At 38.1% G+C, this 15439-nt stretch overlaps 1 non-coding gene across 1 annotated transcript; it reads left to right on the top strand.

Annotated features, from left to right (window-relative positions):
• The first annotated feature begins 590 nt into the window (after nt 1-590).
• Nucleotides 591-697, top strand: LOC141679490 (small nucleolar RNA R71). Its single transcript, XR_012558112.1, has one exon. It is a non-coding gene; the product is annotated as a small nucleolar RNA R71 (small nucleolar RNA).
• Nucleotides 698-15439: the final 14742 nt, after the last annotated feature.

Here is a 15439-nt window from a genome sequence, read left to right as displayed (position 1 = left end):
AATCAGCACTAGTAGGTGCAGCTGCACTTCCCTATTGAGGATATGATTGTCTTGTAGCATACTGATGTGGTTGCTGGAATCCAGGTGGGTTAAACTGTTTACTCACTCCTTGCTGATATGGTGGCTGAATAGCATTCTGATTATTTCCCCAGCTGAAATTTGGATGATTTCTGTTGTTAGGATGATAGGTCGCTGGCACAGGCTGCTGTTGTCGCTGATAATTATTCACATACTGAACAGATTCGTTGACAAGAGAACACTGATCCGTAGCATGAGAACCTGCACAAAGCTCACAAACCATAGCTATTTGATTAACTCCATACGTAGCCAAAGAATCAACCTTCATTGATAGCGCTTGGAGCTGGGCTGCAATAGCGGTGGCTGCATCAACTTCCAGAATACCTGCTACCTTGCCTGATGTCATCCTCTGAGTGGGGTTTTGATGCTCATTTGCAGTCATCGTCTCAATAAGATTGTACGCCTCAGTATAGCTTTTAGCCCATAAGGCGCCTCCAGCTGCTGCATCGAGCATGGGCCGAGATTGGGCCCCCAAACCATTATAAAAACCAGTGATTACCATCCAATCCGGCATTCCATGATGTGGACATTTTCTCAACATTTCCTTGTAGCGTTCCCAAGCCTCGCACATAGATTCTGTAGGTTGCTGCGCAAACTGAGTAAGAGCACTCCTCATAGCAGCAGTCTTTGCCATTGGATAAAACTTCACCAGAAACTTTTGCGCAAGATCTTGCCACGTAGTGATGGACCCAGCTGATTCAGAATGTAACCAGTCTTTAGCCTTATCCCTCAGTAAGAATGGGAAAAGCCTCAACTTGATAGCCTCATCAGTCACGCCATTATACTTAAAAGTGCTGCAGATCTCGACAAAATTCCTTATGTGCATGTTGGGGTCTTCAGTTGCCGCTCCTCCAAAAGAAACAGAATTCTGCACCATCTGAATAGTGCCCGGCTTGATTTCAAAGGTGTTAGCTTGAATAGCCGGATGAAGGATGCTTGACTGAATGTCATCAATTTTAGGCCGAGAAAAATCCATAAGAGCTGGATCAGCTTGAACAATACGATCTCCCATATTTACTGGTTCTTTCTGCTCAGTTCCTGAATCCGAATCCTCAAAATCTAACTTCTCCGGAGTATCAAGAACTTCGTCTTTTCCTTCAGCTGTATCTAAGGTCCTCTTGTGAGCACGAGAACGAGTTTGCATAAACGCTTGCTAAAGTACCTGAAACACAACCGAAAAGAGTAATTAACTACTACGTCCTAATCACTGAGTCCTAATGACCAATGATGGTAAGTACATAAACTAAACAAATACGCCGAGTCCCCGGCAGCGGCGCCAAAAACTTGTTAGGGCGAAATCACGCACTAATATTCACGCAAGTATACGTGTTCGCAAGTAATATAGAATACTTTCTAGTTCGTTCCCTCAGATACTCAGACTAAGTTATTGTCTAATTAAACTCACTCACCAATGTATGATTACTTCTCAATGTTAAGATAATAACACTTAAAATTGTTGATTAAATATTAACTATAATTAACTACTTAACTAACACTTCAATTTATCAATAATAAAACACTCATGAGATCACAACTTCATTATTACTTCTTTCTATAGCCATTGTTATTACCTTTAGCATGTGACAGTGATGATATTAATCGAATAACACGAAACTGATAAAAGCCAACTTTCATTGTACTAATACCATTCTACCAAGCATCCACAATTAAGATAGAAGTTGAATAGTCATCAATTATGTTGAGTTCCTATATGTCTACAGAAATTGACAACACAACGATTTAAGCACAAGTTATTCCTTTTGATTACATAGGGCAAATAAAACTGTTAGAGTTACCCACTAATCATGCACAACGTACATAAACCTATGCTAGCATGGCAAGTTCTAAATCTCAAGATCCACCGTCGCTTCACAAGAGATTAACACCCTATCTTATATGTTCGCGACACACATAAGACGAATACGCACAACCAATACTAGATATCATGCAATCATCACACACTAAAGTATTAAACAATTAACTAAAAAATTCCATAATAAATCCGTTGCAACCCCATGATCACGATTAGCCCATAATAGAACTTATCGCCATCATGGGTTCATATGAAATCATGATAACAAACACAAGAAAATAATAACTAAACTGATTATATTAAAACAGAGTACGTCACAAGAGTAAATAAGTCAAGCAAGAAAACTAGCATCCAACGTTACAACGAAACAAGAATCACAAGAATATATGCTTCCTCTTCGCTGCTGTGTGCTAAATCGGTCTTCTTCCTTATCTCCTTCGCTTCTTGCAAAACACAATCTAAAACATAATCTCCTCTTAATACTCTGTGAAAAATGTCTCAAATCTACTTATATAATAGTCCCATAAAACTCAGATTACATAGAATTTGGAAGCCAAACAGAAGTAGAAGTCTAAAATAATATATCTTTTCCCCCGACCCTGCGCGGCCGCTCAGCATTGCTGCGCGGGCGCGCAGGACCCTTCTGGAAAATTTTCAGGTTTGCTCCGTTTCTTCGCCGTAATCTGCCCGTTCTTTTCCTCTCGCAATGGTGAACACATGCCAAGGCTTATTCTTGATGATTCCTCCTCCGAAATGAAACTAATACCCTGAAATGCATGAACACTAGAAAAACGCATCAAATACACAAAATACTTGATTTCAAGACACCAATTTAAGCCATTTTAAGACGTTCTAAGTGGTATAAAATGCCACTTATCATGTGGCTCAAGGTCCTGGCTTGGGCCTTCTTGGGCCTAAGCTAAAAGTCCAAGGTTCCCCTGTTTTTCTGGGCAGAAAATGCCCTGACTTGAATTAACTTGTGACACATGGTTCTAGCTCATATCCTATAAACTATGGTTGGAAAAACTTCTCCGACATACCCTCTAACTAAGGCCCAATTGGGCCTAACAAGGGCCTACCCATGACATGGTCAAATCTCCCTATTTCTAAGTTGCAACAAAACTGTCCCCTGTTGGACGGATTTTGTGATTCTACTTGTGCACCTAACCAAATGACATGCAAACCTCCAACCAACTCCTAAAACCTTTTATATACTCCCAATAATAACTTCTGGTAGCTTGGGCCTCAAAGTGCACACCAATGACATGGTCAAAACTCACTCTAAACCTCAGGGTGCTATACTGATTTTTCTGCAGAAACTATAACTCTCATTTTCCAAGGTTTTGACTTGACAAACTCAACTAACAATAACTCAATACTTAAACCAAGACTTATACATGGTAATCTACTGAACTAACTCCCTTATTCTCAAAATAAACTTGGGTGAGATCATCCATGCCCAAAAATAACAACATGCAACTAAATATATAACATGCAACTCAAGGAAAGCACATAACAAGATTTCGGCTAGGCATAAAGTTTTAAATGCTTGCAAAATCGACTTGCACCTAATACTCATCCTTAATAATCATGAAATATAACTTCTTTTAAGTATTAATAAGAAATTTATCATAAAAACAATCTATTTTAAGCACACATATTTCGCATTTATAGATTTTTAAACATAACAACATGATTTCGAAAAGAATAGCATGCAAAACATGGTTGATCATCATTTTAATGTCTTAAAACTAACATGCATGGCTAAACATAAATATATAATGAAATTTCAGTAGCATGCAAAGGATTTTAAAGCATGATATCTCCATAAAACACTTAGTTAGCACATATACATAATATATCTCATAGAGAGCTCTTGAATTCACAAGAATCAAGAGTTTCTCTTTAGAGATCACATAAGAACTACACATGCATCATTGGAACTTCAACTTCCAAGTCACAAAACACTTGGAAAGTATATAAGATGAATGTAGGTAAAAGATTTACACTTGGGAAGATGAAGAATGAATTGAAAAAATGGAAGGGGGGGTGGGGAATTGGCCTTCGGCCGAGAGCAATGTGGGAGGGGGAGGAGAGAAAATTTGTGGGGTGTTGGAGTGTGGAATGAGAATGACTTCTCCCACTTTGATTTCTTTGTTTTATGCTATTTAGTTTATAAATGATGAGTGGAAGTGAGAACTTACAAAAATGTCCCTCGGTTAAAGTTAGGCCATTTTGCATGCAAGGCTAAGGTAGTAATTTGGTAATAATCAAATGAGTTAGTGGGGTTGGAAAAGTCTTGTTTGCCCTTTGAGAGAATAGAAGGGTGATTTGCATGCATGGTCTCTTATGTAATTTGATAAATATGACAACTAAAATTTATAATGATTTATTTTTATAAAATAAAATATAAGTTCAAAAATTATAAAATTTATATCATAAAATAACTTGGATTTTTAGAGACTTTATAAAATCATTTTCAAAATTTGTGAACAAAATACCTTTTAAAAGAAAAAATTTCCAAAGCTTAGAATATTCCTTATAAATCAAAAATAAAGAAATTAAATAAACTCTTGCTTTGAAAAAATCATATACTACACAAAGCAAATTTATAATGCAGAAACTTTCACTCACACTAGCGTACAATCATTGAATATATTTTCATTTGACTTTAATATTATACCCAATCCACAAATAATATTACATAAAATGTCGGTCGTAACATCCTCTTCCCCTTAAGAGATTATGTCCCCAGAATCTAAGAGAAAAGATGAGGATGTCGGGAACACATATCAGACTCTAACTCCCAAGTCGACTCTTCGACCTTAGGGTTCCTCCAAAGTACTTTTACTAACTTTACTGACTTATTTCTAAGACTCTTTACTTGCCAGTCGAGTATTTTAACCGGTTGCTCCACAAATGACAGGTCTGCCTGAATTTCTACAGGTTCATATTCTATCACATGGCTAGCGTCAGGATTGTACTTCTTAAGCAACGATACATGGAACACATTATGCACATGCCGATACTGAGGTGGTAAGGCCAACTCGTAGGCCACCTTTCCCACTTGACTCAAAATCTCAAAAGGACCTATGTATCTAGGTGCTAACTTCCCTTTCTTCCCAAATCTTATCAATCCTTTTCCAGGTGACACCTTCAGCAACACAGCTTCGCCCATTTGGAATTGAACGTCCTTACGCGCTGGATCCGCATACTTCCTCTGTCTATCTTGAGCAGCAAGCAACCTTTTCTGAATTAACTTGACCGAGTCATGCAACTGTTGTACCAAATCCGAGCCGAGAATTCTTCCTTCTCCTACTTCATCCTAACTTGTTGGTGATCTACACTTTCGCCCGTACAAAGCTTTGTATGGTGGCATGCCGATACTGGAATGATAGCTGTTGTTGTAAGAGAATTCAATCAACGGCAAATGGTCGTCCCAACTTCCTGAAAAATCGATCGCACAACTGCGCAACATATCGTCAATTGTTTGAATTGTCCTTTCACTCTGGCCATCAGTCTGCGGGTGGTACGCCGTGCTCATATTCAACTTCGTGCCAAGATATTCCTGAAATTGCTTCCAGAATCTCGAGTTAAATCGGGGATCTCTGTCTGAAACTATTGATACGGGTATTCCATGCCTTAGTACGATTTCGCGCACATACAAATGAACCAACTTGTCCAATGACGACTTCTCGTTTATTGGAAGGAAATGCGCCGACTTCGTAAGACGATCAACTATAACCCATATTGCGTCATGTCCAGATTTCGTTCGCGGTAGTCCTACTATAAAGTCCATAGCGATATTTTCCCATTTCCATTCTGGAATCTTCAGGGGCTGAATTAATCTGCTTGGTCGTTGATATTCTGCCTTTACTTTCTGACAAGTATAGCACTTCGTAACCCATTCTGCCACGTCTCGCTTCATATTTGGCCACCAAAAGTTCTTCTTTAAGTCTTGATACATCTTGGTGCTTCCCGGGTGGATTGAAAATTTTGAATTGTGGGCTTCATTGAGGATCTCATTCTTTATTTCAGGTACATGGGGAATCCATATTCTGGATGAAAACCTTAGTATCCCTTGCTCATCCCTTTAAGTATTAATCTCCTCTCCAGATAACTGATTCTTCTCTTTCTCCATTACTTCTTCTTGACACTTCTTTATCTTTTCCACTAGTGTTGGCTGAAAGGTCATTGCACGACAAACTTCCTCGACTTTTCCATAAGCACAAAGTTCCAATTCTAATTTTTCGATTTCTTCAGATAACTCTTTTGATGTTATCATCATATTCAATCTCTCCTTCCTACTCAGAGCATCGGCCACTACGTTCGTCTTTCCAGGATGGTAATTTATCGAGCAGTCATAGTCCTTGATCAGTTCCAGCCATCTCCTCTGCCTCATATTGAGCTCTTTCTGAGTAAAAATGTACTTTAAACTCTTGTGATCCGTGTAGATTTCACACTTCTCTCCATAGAGGTAATGTCTCCAGATCTTGAGTGCGAACACTATGGCGGCTAGTTCCAAGTCATGCGTCGGGTACTTTAACTCATGCGGCTTCAACTGTCTTGACGCATATGCGATCACTTTACTGTGTTGCATCAACACACAACCCAAACCCTTATGTGAAGCGTCGCTGAATATTACAAAATTCCCTTGATCATCTGGAAGTACCAACACCGGAGCTGTTACCAACTTCTGCTTTAACTCTTGAAAGCTATCTTCACATTCTGCACTCCATTCAAACTTTTGATTCTTTCTGGTTAACTTGGTCAATCCAAACGGCATTACTAGGAATTCATAATGCCCATATCTGGTCCTGAATGCGGTCTTAGGAATATCTTCTTCTTTGATCTTTAATTGATGGTATCCCGATCTCAAATCAATCTTTGAAAAGCATTTTGCTCCCTTCAACTAATCAAAAAGGTCATCTATCCTTGGTAGCGGGTAGCGGTTCTTGATCGTCACCTTATTCAACTCCCGGTAATCTATGCATAGACGCATACTCCCATCTTTCTTCTTTATAAACAGAACAGGTGCTCCCCATGGCGACGTACTTGGTCGTATCACTCCTTTATCCAATAATTCTTGTAGCTGGCTCGCCAACTCTTTCATTTCTGCTGGTGCCATCCTATATGGGGCCTTTGAAACTGGTTCCGTGCCTGGAGCAAGGTTGATCTCAAACTCAATTTGTCGATCTAGTAGTAAGCCTGGTAGTTCGTCGGGAAACACACCGGGAAACTCACTAACTACAGGAATATCTTCCATGCTGAGGCTGCCTCTCTCTGAATCCACTACATTTGCTAGGAACGACTCACAACCTTTTCTAAGCAACTTCTTAGCCTGAACGATTGTAAGAAATAGCTGCTCTTGCCTCTGCCCTTTAAATACTACCTTCTCTCCACTCTTCGTCTTTAAATACACTCTCTTGGTCTTACAATTTATCTGAGCGCTATTCTCTCCTAACCAATCCATTCCTAAAATTATGTCAAACTCTCCCAACTTGAAGAGTATCAAGTCGGCTGAAAACTTATATCCCGAAATATCGATCTCACACTTTGGACAAAATTGATTCACAGGAATCTTCTCTTGGTTTGCAATTACCACATTTACTACCTCACTCATAACCATTTTATCACATTGGAGCTTATCAACAAAAGATTCTGATATGAAAGATCTTGTTGCTCCCGAATCAGTCAATACTTTAGCTTTGACATTATTGAGTAAAAGTGTATCTGCTATCACCTCAGAATTCTGAACAACATCTTTCATCTTTAGATCAAATGTCCTTGTTGTTGCTTGCGGGGTTGGTGCGGGTGGTGGAGGTAATGCCAATACCTCAGCTGGCACGCTTGCACTGGTACTTGCCACGTTCATCAGAGCTTTGACTGGTCCTGTTGCCTTACACTCCCTAGCCATATGTCCAGTCTTCCCACACTTGTAGCACGTAACTCCTGGCTTCGGCATCTTGCACTCGTTTGCCAAATGTCCCTTCTGATTGCACCTATAACAGGTCATGCTCAGCTTATTGCATACTCCGGGGTGCCTTCTTCCACAGTACTTGCATTCCGGTCTCTGGAACCTGTTTTCTCCAACTTGCCCTTGGCTTGCCTGGTTGTTTCCTTTTGATTCTTGCCTTTTGCCCAAATTTCCCTTCTTTTGAAAATTTCCGCCCTTCTGAAAACCAATCCTCTTTACATTCCGATCTTGCGAACTTCCAGCTTCAGACTTTTCTCCATAAAATGGAACCTTCCTCTTCTTGTTATCCCTCTCTTTCCTTGACTGCATCCCATTATTCTCAATCAGAGCAGCTTTCTGTACTACTCCCGCATAAGTTTCAAGCTCAAACATAGCCACCTTATCTCTGATCCAAGGCTCCAATCCTTGCTGAAATTTCTTTGCTTTTTCCTCCTCAGTGCTGGTATACTTTGTCACAAACCTTGACAACTCAGTGAACTTCTTCTCATACTCCAATACGGTCATGTTCCCTTGCTTCAACTCAAGAAATTTTAGCTCCATCTGATTCTGCATGTACTTAGGGTAATACTTGTCCAGAAATAACTTTTTAAATCTCTCCCAAGAAACCTGCTGAGTGACTTCCATGGCCTTTACTGATTCCCACCAATAGATAACTTCTCCCTTCAAGAAGTATGTAGCATACGGCGTCTTCTGATTGTCTCCTAACTGTACCAACTCAAAAGCCCTTTCCATCTCCTTGATCCATGTGTTAGCTATCACTGGATCAGTGGTATCATGAAATACAGGTGGATTCACATTCTGAAAAGCCTTGAAAGTGACAATTTGTCTAGGTGGTACTGGTGGTTCAGGTGGTTGGTGTGACTCACGGTTATCTTGGTTTTCAATTCGTTGTTGAAGAGTTAGTTGTTGTTGAGCTATAGCATTGGTTTGCTGTTGCAAGGTTTCCAGTAGTCGAAGAATATTTGGGTCTGTGGTGAAGGTGGTTGTTGGGTTCTTCTTTTTGGGAGGCATGATCCTGAAATAAGAGTTGTGTCAAAACAGATATGAATGATAAAATGATTCGAGGGTATCGCATGACATTCTCATTTTCATATGGGGTCAAGTTTCCAAATTAAGCAGATATGATGATAAAAGCATAAAATAACAGTTGAGATCAAATGGAACAATAGCACATAATTATTGAAATTTTAAAGGTCACAGTACATAGGATTGGGACATAGTCTGTTTCTAGGAATAACAGGCTTATTTAAAGGAAAAACGGAAACAACTGGGGACTCCATAGAGTCTGATAGTACAATAACATGAAAGGTAAATGGAAAGAACTAAGGCTCCACTCCATCTGAACGGGGCTTGGTAGTCTTTTCCTCTCGAAGCGTCTTCACAATGCTCTAGAGCTCATCCGCCACCATCTGAATGACATACTGGCTGGTACGGTCCCGGTGCGCTGGCATCTCCTCAAGCTTAGTGTTGACGTACTGAACCAAGGTCTCAAGTCTCGCAGTCATCTGCTCCTTGGGCTTCCCTTCGTAGTTTCGGCTGTCCGGATACACGTTCTTCAGTCGGTCTATCAGTCGGTCGTACTTGCCCTGAAGCATGTCGAACTGGCGCCTCAACTCAGCATACACGGAGAAAGCAATAGTGTCGTCTGACCCAGAGGATGACGAGGAATGCGCCCTTTGCTGATAACCAATAAGAGGAGTATTAATAATAATTTACTTAACCTACTCTCTCGCATAATATCTATAACCTACACACAAATCCTATAACCTACTTGGGCTGTCCAGGGACTCTAAACCGTAGCTCTGATACCAAAACCTGTCACACACCCAACTTAAATAGCAAAATAAATATAGCTATTACATCATTTTAATGAAGAATACACAACCAAATCCAAGATCTTACAGTTTAGGGTTTGGAATAGCCCAACACTACCAACTATTACATCTGATTACAAATACCGAGTCCTCACACAACTATTATTACTTATTCTACCTGAGCTCGATCATAAGCATCAGCATCACAGGTCTTACGGGCAGTCTGCTTGAATCTAACCATAGCTGCTAGCTGTAATATCAGGGTAAAGCAAGAAGTGAGCCAAATGCTCAACAAGTGCTAACAGTACGACACAAAATATAAATTGAGATATACTTTTAAGAATGATAATGGAAAGTCATAACCAAAGGTAACGAGAGATAAAAACTATGTGAGATGGCATCATTTTGCTTGCATCAAAACAACTTTAAAATCATGTCTTAATCAAAATCATTTTATGACGCTACGGATTACAGCCGGTGATCAGCCGCGAAGTAATCCCGAACCTCGCTGGGTTCTAAAACAATAATGGGAATCCCCAGGCAACTTTTAAGCCTAATATAAGTGCGGAAAGGACTCGCGTCTCAGTCCAGATCCACCATTCAAAGAAAACATTTATCCCCCTTTGGGACTGAAAACCCACATTTTATTTATTTGAAAAGCTGATGCCGAATTGTAACAAAATCTCTTTTAACAGTAAACATTTTTATTAAGGAATTATAGATCAACTCGAAACACGGGAAACAAGGTACTGAATATCAGAGCCATGATTCACAAAACTATTCTCTATTCAGGTAATTGAATGGTTTTCATATATCAAAGATTTGGACAAGAGGATTTAGTGAGGCTAATGGATAATATGAAGGGTAATGCCAATTTGGGCTCAAAGCAATGGTTTCTCATCAAGGTTCAAGTGCTGGATCATTAAGAATGTAAGCTTCATGAATACTAAGGGTGTTAAGGTATGAAGAAATGATTTTTAGCTCAAAATATATCAGAATTGTCAAGCTTTAGGATAAGAAAGATGGGTATCAATCAATGAGGAATCAAGCTGGTAAGTTTCTGACTATCAGAGTTCAAGGTAAGGTTCTATAGGGGTTCAAGTATCAGGATGAGATATCAATACATAGGAAACATCAACATGTTAATCAAGAGGATCAATCAAGTAGTATATCAACTCTTCATTTTATCATGGCATTAAACTATCATGAAAGACTTTTGAACTACTTGCAATACGTACTCGAGGGTTCATGGCATCTCTATGTGATTCAAAGATGAACATAAGATACGCTTGATTTAATATATCAAATGACACAGGATAGTTGCAGCAATGTATGAACTATTAGCAGTAAATATGAAGGACAAGTTGAATCACTTGCCTTGAGATAGGTTGGTCTGGTCTGACTGGTAGGAGCAACTACTGGAGCTTCACTCGAATTTTATGGCAAGTTTTCCCTCGTCTCGAGATCCTACATAAATAATAATAATCCTCATTATAATATATTCTCACCAACTTAACCTATTTACAACTCGAAATTAAACACGGATGACACTTAGGCCTATATGCACTTAATTTATATTCACTTTTAAATTACAATTGCACACACATAGCCACATATTTACATATCATATATTAACACCAAATAACACCATATATACCATAATACAATACTAGGCTTGGATGATCTCGACTCACCACTTAAGTCACTTGGTCGCTAAACTAGACAAGCTCTTCTAATTTTGGCTTCCTAACCCGATGTGCCTTTCCTAAATTATCCAAAACCTATTGACCCTCACTTATGCCTTTTGCTATACTGACCGTATACTATCTTACAACTATGGTGGTCGACCTAATACTCACTTCTAAGTGTTCTAAAACTATGTGATAAGTGATAGTGCTCACTGGTGCAAATTTCAGAATGACAACTATGGTTTCTTGAGTACATGAGACACTCTTAAACTACAAGTTTTCCTTCAAAACTTTTACACAAGACTCTCCTGACCTAAGGGCATCTCACGAACTTGATGTGGCTCAAGGGCCTGGCTTGGGCCTTCTTGGGCCTAAGCTAAAAGTCCAAGGTTCCCCTGTTTTTCTGGGCAGAAAATGCCCTGACTTGAATTAACTTGTGACACATGGTTCTAGCTCATATCCTATGAACTATGGTTGGAAAAATTTCTCTGACATACCCTCTAACTAAGGCCCAGTTGGGCCTAACGAGGGCCTACCCATGACATGGTCAAATCTCCCTATTTCTAAGTTGCAACAAAACTGTCCCCTGCTGGACAGATTTTGTGATTCTACTTGTGCACCTAACCAAATGACATGCAAACCTCCAACCAACTCCTAAAACCTTTTATATACTCCCAATACTAACTTCTGGTAGCTTGGGCCTCAAAGTGCACACCAATGACATGGTCAAAACTCACTCTAAACCTCAGGGTGCTATACTGATTTTTCTGCAGAAACTATAACTCTCATTTTCCAAGGTTTTGACTTGACAAACTCAACTAACAATAACTCAATACTTAAACCAAGACTTATACATGGTAATCTACTGAACTAACTCCCTTATTCTAAAAATAAACTTGGGTGAGATCATCCATGCCCAAAAATAACAACATGCAACTAAATATATAACATGCAACTCAAGGAAAGCACATAACTAGATTTCGGCTAGGTATAAAGTTTTAAATGCTTGCAAAATTGACTTGCACCTAATACTCATCCTTAATAATCATGAAATATAACTTCTTTTAAGTATTAATAAGAAATTTATCATGAAAACAATCTATTTTAAGCACACATATTTCGCAATTATAGATTTTTAAACATAACAACATGATTTCGAAAAGAATAGCATGCAAAACATGGTTGATCATCATTTTAATGTCTTAAAACTAACATGCATGGCTAAACATAAATATATAATGAAATTTCAGTAGCATGCAAAGGATTTTAAAGCATGATATCTCCATAAAACACTTAGTTAGCACATATACATAATATATCTCATAGAGAGCTCTTGAATTCACAAGAATCAAGAGTTTCTCTTTGGAGATCACATAAGAACTACACATGCATCGATGGAACTTCAACTTCCAAGTCACAAAACACTTGGAAAGTATATAAGATGAATGTAGGTAAAAGATTTACACTTGGGAAGATGAAGAATGAATTGAAAAAATGGAAGGGGGTGGGGAATTGGCCTTCGGCCGAGAGCAATGTGGGAGGGGGAGGAGAGAAAATTTGTGGGGTGTTGGAGTGTGGAATGAGAATGACTTCTCCCACTTTGATTTCTTTGTTTTATACTATTTAGTTTACAAATGATGAGTGGAAGTGAGAACTTACAAAAATGTCCCTTGGTTAAAGTTAGGCCATTTTGCATGCAATGCTAAGGTAGTAATTTGGTAATAATCAAATGAGTTAGTGGGGTTGGAAAAGTCTTGTTTGCCCTTTGAGAGAATAGAAGGGTGATTTGCATGCATGGTCTCTTATGTAATTTGATAAATATGACAACTAAAATTTATAATGATTTATTTTTTATAAAATAAAATATAAGTTCAAAAATTATAAAATTTATATCATAAAATAACTTGGATTTTTAGAGACTTTATAAAATCATTTTCAAAATTTGTGAACAAAATACCTTTTAAAAGAAAAATTTTCCAAAGCTTAGAATATTCCTTATAAATCAAAAATAAAGAAATTAAATAAACTCTTGCTTTGAAAAAATCATATACTACACAAAGCAAATTTATAATGCAGAAACTTTCACTCACACTAGCGTACAATCATTGAATATATTTTTATTTGACTTTAATATTATACCCAATCCACAAATAATATTACATAAAATGCCGGTCATAACAGAAAAGATGAGAAGAAGGGAAAGGATGACAGCAAGAAGAAAAAGAAGGATGCATGAGATGAAAGAGACTTAAAGATAACACCTTTACCCCAAATATCCAAAATCTTGCCAATCCCAACTCAAAAACCTAGCCAAACACTATCTCAAAGTATCCAAACCTCAAAGGTCAAATACCTGTACAAACCTACTACAAACTCTCTACTCAAAATCCCTATCACAGCAAACCAAACTTCCCTAAAGAAACTCTCCAAACCACCTTCGTTCAAACCTCCAACTAAAATTCATTTCAAGTCCGCAGGGAGAAAACCAAAAAGAGTTCAAGTTGAAGCTGGTATACTTTGGGATTGTAATATTCAAAGTGAATTTCTACCTATCTCAGAAAACATATCAGATGATGAATGCCACAAACAACTAGCTGAAGAAATATTCAAAGTCTGGGTTATATCTTGGGGTCAGAATTTACTTCAATGATGGAATTTTCAATTTGTTGAACAAAAAAGTTGTTGAGAACTACTCAACTGTAGAACTTGAGAGGATGATCAGTTTGATGTATGTGTTATTCCCAGTGGACTAACAATGAGATTTACAGAAGGGGGTTGAATGTAAATCTCAAAACTTTTTCAAGTTTTGAGCAGTTTCTAAGGCTAAGTGTTTTTGAGAACAAGTGTGTGAATTGCTTGAAGCTAATACAGACAGATATATATTCAAACACAAATGTAAAGAACACAAAGAACTTAAAAACTTTTCTGGTGGATTTGTTGTTCCACCAGAGATGTGTTATTTCTAAAAATCTGTGATTCAAAGAATTAAATCACAGTTGCTTCCTAGTAAAAACTAGATGATTTTCTCTCTGGATATTTCTAAATAGCTCAGGAAAATTCTTATCTAATTACTAGCTGCTACTTGGTTTATATATCACCAAGTTTACAAGTGAAGACAAAACTATAAAATACACTTAAAAAGATTTTTCACATGTTTCTTCTTCATTTCTCTATCAAATGCAATTTAGGCTTGGCTGTAGATCTTTGAATACTTCCTTTTTTTACATCAGAATGGAAATGCTGCATTTTCTTGATTCCTCCTAGAGGCTTCCACATTCCATTTTGTCTCTGTCAACCCATGTGCCTCTGTCAGCTTGTGAATTGTCACTATCAACTGCTAATGAACTAAGCATCCGTTGAAGCTTTCATCCGTTGATGCCTTATCCGTTGAGGCTTTATCCGTTGAAGCTTTATCCGTTGATGCATTATCAGTTGAAGTCTTTATCCGTTGAAGCACTTATCCGTTGATGGATATTATCCGTTGAAGCATTAGAGACATCCGTTGAAGCTTTGTTTCTTATCCGTTGAAGGTCTTCAATATCCGTTGATACTTCTTCACTTATACAAAATTACAAGGCATGAAATATTTACAATTAGCCCTCCTATTTGCATATCCACTAGTAGTCAACATGACTGATAATTTCCTACAACATCTAAGAATTACAACTTGAATCCAGAGAATGAAATGTGCTACAATACTAAACTTATTGCTAAGTAAAGCTACTCCTTCAACGGATAGCCAAGATGGTCTTATCCGTTGAGGCTACAAACACTAGATTTCTACTTAAGTGTTTTGTTTAACTTATCATCAAACTAATACACATATTCCTAACTGTATGCAAGGGATGCTTTTACAAGAATTAGAAAGGCAGAGTTAGCTGAAAGGGTGAGAGAGAGAGGAATGAAAGACATGCCAGGGAAAAAGCTGAAAGGGAAGAAAATGAAAGAAAATATGCACAAGAAATTGAGATGTTTGAGAAAAGGTCTAATAAAATGAAAGATAAGGGGTTGATCAGGGTGTCTCCAAATGGTGTGTTTCTGTACATCAAGAATCACAAGCTATCAAGGT

Source organism: Apium graveolens, chromosome 1 (assembly GCF_009905375.1).
Source record: "Apium graveolens cultivar Ventura chromosome 1, ASM990537v1, whole genome shotgun sequence".
In the NCBI taxonomy this organism is placed as follows: Eukaryota; Viridiplantae; Streptophyta; class Magnoliopsida; order Apiales; family Apiaceae; genus Apium; species Apium graveolens.
The sequence above is the reverse complement of the archived record's forward strand: the minus strand, read 5'-3'. Positions and strand labels throughout refer to the sequence as shown.